The sequence below is a fragment of the Propithecus coquereli genome, unplaced genomic scaffold (assembly GCF_000956105.1).
Source record: "Propithecus coquereli isolate 6110/MARCELLA unplaced genomic scaffold, Pcoq_1.0 Scaffold316, whole genome shotgun sequence".
Taxonomy (NCBI): Eukaryota; Metazoa; Chordata; class Mammalia; order Primates; family Indriidae; genus Propithecus; species Propithecus coquereli.
The window spans coordinates 2,568,269-2,577,040 of record NW_012148797.1 but is presented as its reverse complement, the minus strand read 5'-3'; positions in this window follow the sequence as shown (position 1 = coordinate 2,577,040).

Sequence of the window (8,772 nt, the reverse complement as noted above, 5' to 3'; positions counted from 1 at the left end):
CACCGCGCCCTCCCCAACGCCGGGCTCCCGGGGGGAGGGCGGGGACCCGCCTCCAGCTGTGCCGGAGGCGTCACGTGACCGCGGGTGCCCTGGGCTAGGCTGAAAGCCTGCGGGGTCCTGGCAGGGGAACTCCAACCCACGCCCTGGCGGCGTGGCCAGCCGGGCACCGGGGCAACTCGTCTCAGGGTGGAAGGACATTACCTGCCAACCAAGTCTCCTCCCCCACCAGAGCCTCCCGTTTAGTATTTTCGGGAGAAGGTACAGCATTTTCCTTTATGTCCACTTTACTTTAGCATCTAGGACGGGCCGGCGAGTCAGATCCGAGAGGCAGTTACAACACCCAACCTGAGAGCAGCTCAAGTGGAGGTTCGAAGAGCCGGGAGCGCTGGGAGGGGCCTGGGAAGGTCTGTATACGCCGAAGAGGATGCTGAGAACGAGGGAGGGAGCCTGGACCGCGAGCCAGCTGCGGCGAGGCGCCAGGAGCGCGCGGGATGGGGCTCCGGCCATCCGAGGGAAGGCCGCTGCTAAGCCTGCCCCTACGATTCGAGGTCAGGTTTGAAGGGTGCCATGCCAAGAAGTTTAGGAACGGTGAGCCACGGAAGGTGTTTTTAGTTTGTTTGGTTTAAGCAGGTGAGAGATGATGTGTAGATTTCTGTTTTATTACTAGCTAACAACGGAGGGCTTTCGATAGCCAGGCACTGTCCTAAGTACCTTATATGTATTAAGTCATATAATCCTTCCAACCGTCCAGCGAGTTGGGTACTGTTATCTCCCTTTCATGGATAGAGAAATGAGGCCCAGAGCAGTACAGTAATTTTTTGATGGACACACAGAAAAAGGATCGGGAAAAAGACTGGGGCCAGGATTCAAACAAAGGGCTTCTGATTCCAGACCCCTCCCGCGCTAACCACTATACCATACTGCCTCTTCCTCTCTGATTCGCATAACAGTCATAAGCAACACTTAATAAGGCCCAGCTGCCTTGTAATTTGGTCCTACACAGAATCACACTCAAAGAGAATACAAGTCCATTAGCAATCAAATTGTTCTGTATATGGGATTCACACCAAATGAGTAAATTTTAGCTGCACTTGCCGCAAAAAAGGGGGGGTAAACTATGTGAGATGATGAATATGTTAATTTGCGTCACTATAGTAACCTTGTTCCTGTCTATATGTATCCCGTACCATCATGTTGTAGACCTTAAATGTGCACAATGAAATTTATTTTTAAGAAATAAAATAAGAGATAAAAGTCCAGAAGAAAAAAATAATTGAAAGATTTAAATCTGTGCATCAGATTCTCAAGAAGGTACTGTAGGGGAGACACACACAGTGTACATCAAATTTCCTAAAACTCCTTTTTCCTCATCTTTTATCATTTTAAATTTCTCTTATATGCTTTATATTCCAACTCCTTCAAACCTAAGCATGCTTCTCCACGTTCTCCTCCATCTAAGCTTTTTTGAAAGAGAGAATTCTCTACCTTTTTAAAAGAAATTCTTGCCAGGTATGGTGTCTCATGCCTGTAATTCCAGCACTTTGGGAGGCCAAGGTGGGAGGATTGCTTGAGGTCAGGAGTTTGAGACCCATCTCTACAAAAAATTTTAAAATTAAGGGGGGAAAAAGGAGAAAAATTTCACTATTTTTCCTAGCTTCTGCTTCTTAAATTCTTAACCTCGCTGATTATTACTCTAATTTCATAATATGTCCAAAGAAAATTTGGAAAGGGAGGGGAATATGTCTGGGAACAGAAAAGAGGCCATGAATATTTATGTATTAATATTTTTCTTTGTCATATATAACATGGACTCTTTCATATTTCTGTTATAAAGTTTTTATGGATCTTAAACAAAACTGGAAAAGTTGGAATAAAGCAGTGAGTTTTTCATAAAACCCAAAGTATTTAATTTAAAGAACTGTACTTTATTCTGAGCGTTTAGTAGTAGATGGGAGTTTTTAGATGGTAGTTTTTTTCTAATGCCTCTATACCATAAGATTAAGGGAAAAATTATAAGTCAAAAACCTAATGTTGATCTTCAAATTAAAAAAAAACTGGTCTGTGATATTTGAAAGCCTGAGACCAGAATAAAGATCCAGTTGAAAACAAGAGTGGAGGCACAATACAAAATATGTCATCTGGAAATGCTTTCTGCCACAAGTAGTAGAATATCTGATCCACGGTCGCTAAATGATAAGGCTCTTATTATCTTGCACAAGAAATTCAGAGTAGGTGAACTCAAATATGAGGATGAGATAGTTCCCAGTGCCACAGAGAAGTGAAAAAACCAAGTAGATGGTAAGAGAATTTCTCTCCCCACAATCTGCCTTGCACCAATCATGTGTAGAAAAATTTTCCTCCAGCTCGTGGTTTCTACACTGGAAAAAGTGAGATGGAGGTGAACAATCAGCTTCCCCACCATCTTGGATTCCCAGGCAGGAGACCTGTCTCTGCCTTAACTCATGGGAAGCATCAAGAGTATCTGAAGGGTGAGTCCTTCACAGCTGCAGCCCCCAACCTGTGGGCTGACTGGTAGCAGTCCGTGGCCTTTTAGGAACCAAGCCACACAGCAGGAGGTGAGCCGTGGACAAAGCTTCATCTGTATCTACAGCTGCTCCCCATCACTCACATAACCATCTGAGCTCCGCCTCCTGCCAGATCAGCAATGGCATTAGATTCTCATAGGAACTCGAACCCTACTGTAAACTGCGCATGTGAGGGATCTAGGTTCTGGCTGCTTATGAGAGTCTAATGCCTGATGGTCTGAGGTGGAGCTGGAGCAGTGATGCTGGTACTGGGGAGCAGCTGCAAATACAGATTATCATTAACAAAGAGGTTTGACTGCACAATAAATATAATGCTCTTGAATCATCCTGAAACCATCCCCCCACTTCCCGCCCTGGTCCGTGGAAAAATTGTCTTCCCTGAAACCGGTCTGTGGTGCCAAAAAGGTTGGGAACCACTGCTTCACAGGACAGTGAAGGAGGAAAAGATGTGCCATCCCAAAATATGCCAAATTGGTATACTGATTATTTCAACTTGAAAATATGGGAGAAATTGCAGCTTCAGAAAGGGGGCTAGCTGACCTGTCTCTTCCTGCATGCATAAAGCCATAAAGATTCCTCTGGAAGGGGCAACCTCCCGTACCAGGGTGAGAAAAGAGCCCTTATTGGCAGAAACTGGGAACTGAGGGCTGCCATGGACCTGAATATATATATATATATAAATAACCCTTATCTTCCATTAGTTTTACATCTCCCCATATATCTCCTCATGACTCCTCTAGAAATTTCCTGCTTCTAACCAGATCCCCTTTGTCCCATCATTTCTTCTCAGATTTATTGTTCTTTGTCTAAAAAGTATAAAAGCATCTTGCTTTGGCAATTTCTTTAGACTTCATTCTCTTATGAAGGTCCCCATGTTCATGTAAAATGAATAAAATGTGTATGCTTTTTTCTTGTTAATCTGCCTGGTGTCAATTTGGTTTCTAGATGCAGCCAAAGAGCGCACTTAAGAGCTAAGGGCAGGGGGTGGCAGGGGAGATGATCTCTGGCTCCCCTACAACAGCCAGAGACAAAGAAAGGAGGTGGGACTACCATGCTCAGCCCGGAAAACTCCGCTCTGTAACTCAGCCAAAGGACATGCCAAATCAGTGTGGGTGTTCAGCAGAACCACAGTGTAAGAGGTTCATTCCACAGGTCCGCTGGACATGAACCCCTACGCCAGCCTTCCCACACTACCAGGATATCCCCTCTGGGACCTGCCCCATTCAGGAAGGGTGGCACTCTGTTTACTAGAAATAGGGCAAACCTGGGCTTAAGGCACCATCTAGCGCTGAAAAGGAGGCAGCAACCTTGCTGGAGAAAACAAAAAGAAAGAAAATCAAGAGGTAAATGAGATTATACGTGTAAAATACAGGCAATCCTCACTTTGCATGGTGGTGCAGTTCTGTAAAAATAACCATGCAGGCTAAACTCCTGCACAGTGATCTTAATTATCAATGGGGAAAATTACAATTGTTTTGTGATCGTTGAAAACTTTAGTCAAAATATTAAAAACTCTTTTACTGTTGTTTATAAATGTATAGAGAAATTTAAAAATCAGTAAACCAAATATTTATCATGCCATAATTTGAAACAAAAACATTGACAATTAAAGTGTTTTATTTCTTTGTACAAAACTTATCATGAGTAGTTTGAAAAGTGCTCACCACCTGCTTGTCGTATAACTTGCTATATGGAGTGAGCATCTTTTCCATGCTGTGGCAAGTTGTCATCCTCCTTTCCAAGTTTGGATCAGCTTCCCATATTATATCCTTTGTGTTTTCAGTGTCATGAATTATCTTTGAAAGTTTCTTTAATGTGAATTTCTTGCCCATGTCACTTCCTCAAGAACATCTTCATCCCTTTCATCACAACTTCCTTCCTCATTTATGTTAATAAATTCTTAGGTCCATAAAAGTCCCTCTGGCTGCCCATCTGAAGTTGAACAGTGGCAGTGGCAATGTTCCCACAGCCAGCCATTTCTTCCAGAACTCTGTTGACCTTTGATCTGAACTTCAGTCCCACCATTATCACTTTTTATTTCTTTGCTTCACTTTTATCTTTATTGGAAAATCCTATTGTCCACTTTTGTAAATGTCACATAGAGATAAGGAAGCAACATAATTATTAATACATGTTTTATTGTCTGTACATAAGCTGAATAACAGATGTCCAGTGACCCGCCACTGACAGAATGCAAAAGAAATGATGTGTTTGGTCACTAATCATGGTGTGCTTCTGTTATTTGCATAGTAATTTTGTGGACTGAAAAGCTGCCTTGTACTTACGCAATTACTCACAGTTCGTATACCATGCTAACTGAAATTTGAACTGTGTATTGGGGGAATGATACTATTTAACTAAACTGTGATAATTAAAATCTGTTCTGTTGCCATGCAAAGCAAGGACTGTGCTGTACTTACCCAATGTAGTTAGCATTTAGTAAGCAATAGCTTGTTTCTTTCCATCACTATTATTATTTTCATTATATTTCTACTGTTTCTACTCCTCCTTCTGAACTACAGGCCACTAAGGAGTTAGCCTTCGTGTGAGGGGCTCGTGCTGGAGGTGGCAGACAGTCCTGTGTTTTCAGCCAAGAGTGTAAATTGCAATGTCCTTAATCTCAATTGAGGACTCAGGCCAAGGACTTATTGGCAGAGGTCTGAGAAGAGGTTCTGGGGAGTGCGAGTAAGTGGGCAGAACTCAATAGCAGAGAGGCTGGGCAGGGACTGTTCCCGAGATGAGGGAAGCAGATGGTGTCTGAGAGGTCTGTTCACAGATTTCAGGGCTCCAGCCATGGGTCTTGGCTGCAGCTGCAGCCAAGGCATAGAGAGGGAAGCTGGCAAGAGCAAGGCAGGGCTCTAGACTGGATAGAACTTAACCTAGTTACCAGAACAGGGAACCGGGCACAAGAGCTAAGGAAGAAAAATGGTGATAGCATGTGAGAGAGAGAGAGAGAACCCAGGTGCAAAGACGCAGGTGCAGGAGCGATTGTTGCAGCTCAGTGGGTAGCAAGGAAGAGCCCAGAGCACCATTGCCCGGGCTGAGAAGGAAATGACCCACAGCTAAACCTCACCAGGCAAAAGAGGGAATTGAGGCTGCTGCGGTCATTCCTGCCCCATGTGTGTGATCTTGGTGCTCAGCCGTCGGAGATAAAGGTGACAAAGAGGCTTGTCGGCCTGACCCAGTGTAGTGATTCACCTACTACTACAGAACACTTTGTCCTTTCCTCCCAGCCACCTTTATCAGCCTTCATAGATTTTATCTAAGACCTTATCTGAAAGCAATACACTCAGCTAGTGCAGGCCCAGTTGGCAAGAAGAAATGATGAACAGTTACTTATAACTATTAAGATATATAAACATGGAATAATAATGACTCAGATACACATTTTATTGACAAATGATACCATAAATCTAAAATGCATGTGAAATGCATATATATCATATTGGATTGCACTCAGGCATATAACAAACCCTGACCAAAGTGGCCTAACCACATAAGGGTTCATTTTCCTTACAAAGCAAGAAGTTCCATAAGTAGTTTGGGACAGCTATGGTGCTTCTCATCGCCATCAGGGACTTAGGTTCCTCCTGTGTTCTTGCTCTGTGCCATCTTTAGCATGTGGCAAGCTGCTGAATGATACAATAACGGGGACCCCATCACATTGTGCAAAGATAGATATTTTCCATTTGCTTCTACAGATTTAATCTCCACCATCCTTCAACCTGTTCAGTGTCCTGAGAGGCTGACCTAAATGGATTATGTCACTGGAGCTCCCTTGCCCTCTGGCTTCCAGTTCCACAGACCAATAAGAAGCTGTGAGGTTGGGTCCCTTTTGTGTAGATCATCCCAGGTTGGCTGTATCCCAACATATACTCTCTCTCAGTTCTGGAAACCACTCTCTCCCCTTGCCCTTCCGGGCTGGGGGTGGTAATGACTCTCTGCTATTGCTAACCCCAGGGTACTGCACCATCTCTTAGCTATGTTTACCTAACACTGACTACACCTTTTCAATTAGTGCATTTTTTTAAAAAGTCTCCACCATTCCTCTATTGCAGAGAGCCGTCTGTGTCCTTCCAGGACTCTGATTTGCCTCTGTAGTTGGTGTGAATAATCAGTGTGGCCATAGGGAGCAGTGTGGGCCTTTTATCCTCAGAGCTGCAAGGTGGCTACTTCACCTCTAGGCATCAAGTTTGGATTTCAGACAGGAAGAAAGGGCAAAAGACACCAAACGGCTCTTTGCCAGGAAAACAATAGCTTTTGAGGAAGTCCCAGACAGCAGACTTCTGCTCACATGCCACTCCAGCTCCAGGACGTCCAAGGAGGAGAATGTTTTCAACTGGGCACATTGCTGCCCCAGAATGAAATAGAGCTTCTGTTAGAAGGGAAGAAGTGGAGGAAAGTTATTAAGTAGGCCACCAGCAGTATTTCTTACACCACCTAGCACATTTAAACTTTTTTTTTAAAAAGAAAACATTACAAATAACTTACTGTCGCAATTATTTTCCCTAGTTCACACCTTGGAGCTTCTTTATTAAACAACAATAATAAAATTAGTACAGCCATTGTGGAAAATAGTATGGAGTCTCCTCAAAAAATTAAAAATAGAACTTCTACAGGATCCAGCGACCTCACTTCTGGGTAACTATCCAAAGGAAATGAAATCAGTATTTCAAAGGGATATCTGCACCCCCATGTTCATTGCAGCATTATTCATAATAGCCAAGATATGGAAAGAACGTAAGTGTCCATTAATGGGTAAAGATATTGTGGTACACATATATTAATACAATGGAATATTATTCAGCCATAGAAAAGGAAATCTTGCCATTTGCAACAACATGAATGAAACTTGAGGGCATTATGCTAAATGAAATAAGCCAGACACAGAAAGTCAAATACTGTATGATCTTATATGTGGAATCTAAGAAAGTTTAACTCATAAAAGCAGAGATTAGGTAGCATGGTATTGTCAGGGACTGGGGAGTGGGGAAAATGAGTAGATGTTGGTCAAAGCGTATAAACTTTTAATTGCAGATGTTGGTCAAAGGGTATAAACTTTCAGTTATAAGATGAGCAAGTTCTGGGGATCTAATGTAAAACATGGGTGGTGATGTTTTAATTAATCTGATCGTGGTAATCATTACACAAGGTACACATATATCAAATCATCACTTTATTATATACCTTGAATAGAGTCAGTCTTTGTTAGGTAAGTATTTAAATTTAAATATTCAATTAAATATTCAATTAAATCGATTAAATATTATAATTAAATTTCAACTAAACATTATTGTTTTAAAAAACCAACAGCAATAATAACATCCATTTTTTGAGCCCTTACTGAGTGCTTTACATGCATGATGTCTTTTAACTTGCACAAGAGTCCTGTTAGCCTTCTCCACAGAATAGATGAGGAAACTGGAGGTAAGACCTGCAGTAACTTGTAAAATACAATGGCTGAGATAACACACTAGGTCTCTTCGTCTCCAAAGCCCGTGCTGGTAGCCCCTGTGCTATCAGAGTGTCACTTATGTCCTGTGTCTCTTTCTTTTCTCATTTCTTTCCCAGGGAAGAATGTGTACATACAATGTGGAAATCTAGATCATAGATAACAGTCGTCTTACATCTTCAGAGCATGGTACAGCAGGAATAAAGGAGAAAGAAGCTGGAGTCAGTAGGAGTCAGGGAGAAAGTGTACAACATTCTGCTAAGAGGATGAGAGATGCACAGGAGAAGATGACACAATCTTTGGAGGAAGTTGGATTGCGCAGGTGTCAGCTCAGGATGCTGTTCACCATGATGCTTTAGGACATGTCTGAGGGACTTCCCTGCTGCACCTGACAGCACATAATTCTAAAAGGGCAGTGGAAAACTCTGAAACAGGAAGTGTTGATTTTATTTTTGCTCATGTGTATGCAATGAGGACTGGTGCAGGAATACTAAGAGCATAGTACACTGTGTTGAACCTTCTGACTTCCCAGAGGTGACCAATAAAATGTATCTTTGCCATAACCAAAGATAAATACCTTACAACTGTGTTTGTTAGCTAAAACATTGAGTGGAGTTGGGCTTTAAAATAAGGTACAACTTGCCAGGTGTGGTGGTTCGCACCTGTAGCCCCAGCTACTCAGGAGGCTGAGGTGGGAGGATCACTTAAGCCCTCCTGGGCTTCAAGTCCAGCCTGGGCAACCTAGCAAGACCCCGTCTCTAAAAAAAATAATAA